This window comes from Capsicum annuum, chromosome 9 (assembly GCF_002878395.1).
Source record: "Capsicum annuum cultivar UCD-10X-F1 chromosome 9, UCD10Xv1.1, whole genome shotgun sequence".
NCBI lineage: Eukaryota > Viridiplantae > Streptophyta > Magnoliopsida > Solanales > Solanaceae > Capsicum > Capsicum annuum.
The window spans coordinates 153798891-153799571 of NC_061119.1; positions in this window are offsets into that span (position 1 = coordinate 153798891).

A 681-nucleotide genomic window follows, 5' to 3' on the forward strand; every position below is an offset into this window, starting at 1 on the left:
CCTTCTGTTGCAATAGAATATTTATCTGTTGCAACAGACTGAGTGATCTGTTTAAATTGTGGGATCTTATGTTGTATTCATTAACGGGTTCTATCCATTGTTAAAAAATAGCAGTAGCAGTGTCTTTTAAAAATAATAATTTTACTTTCCAAAGTCACCTATGAAGTAATGAAAAAGTGAAAAGCGATGTACAAAACAAAATTTCACCTAAAAAAATTGGTCAAGTAGCAGCAGTAGCAGTAAAAACAACAACAATGGTCGACAAGAAGAAGATGAAGATGATAATGACGTAGAAGATGAAGTGATAATGAAGTAGTAGATGATGATAATGAAGCAGAAGATGATGAATAAATCACTAGCAACAATGAACAATAAAAATTGAGAAGGGAGAGAAAACAACAGATGAGAAGAGAGAGAAACGTGTCCTTTTTCCCTCCGTTTATTGTTATATTAACAAATATTTGGATCAAAATGTAAATTTAAAAATTTGTGAATTATTTTCAAATTTTTCCATTTTTCTTAATTCATAATAAAGTAATTGCCACCTCCACTCAATTATTAAGACTTGAGTCACCTACACCTCATTTTCAAACTCTTTGGTCACTTTTAGCTCAAAGCCTCGACTAACATTCTCCTTTATATATATATATATATATATATATATATATATATATATATATA